Here is a 531-nt window from a genome sequence, read left to right on the forward strand (position 1 = left end):
AAAATAATATAAAAGGTTAATTTATGAAATTTATAGGAAAAATTGCCAAAAATAATGCAACCTTTCAGCTACTTTTTTTTTTTAAAATAATACAACTTTTGAATTATCATGAATATTACAACCTTTAGCTGGTGTTAATTTTAAACAAGGTGAAATGGATTGGTAACCTATTTTTATAGGTTAATGTGACACATGTCACTTTGTAATTTGTTGGGCTTAAAAAAAGTTTCACCTTCTCTTCTCCTCCTCCCCCATATCAATGACAGTGAACCACCATCACCCATTCAACCACCACCACCCCAAGACCCTAATGCGCGCAACTACCACAAAACCCACCCAAGCCACCACGAAACCCACCCCTTTCCCTTCCCCAGCCACCACAAAACCCACCATAATTCCCACAGCCACCTTGAAACCCATCCAAGCATCCCCAAACCTACCCCCTTCCTTTTCCCAGACCCCGATAAATACCCCCCTCCCCTTTTCCTGCCCAAAAGTAGCCCCCCTCCCCTTCCCACGCCTTGAATCATC

The sequence above is a fragment of the Chenopodium quinoa genome, unplaced genomic scaffold, assembly GCF_001683475.1.
Source record: "Chenopodium quinoa cultivar QQ74 unplaced genomic scaffold, ASM168347v1, whole genome shotgun sequence".
Taxonomy (NCBI): domain Eukaryota; kingdom Viridiplantae; phylum Streptophyta; class Magnoliopsida; order Caryophyllales; family Amaranthaceae; genus Chenopodium; species Chenopodium quinoa.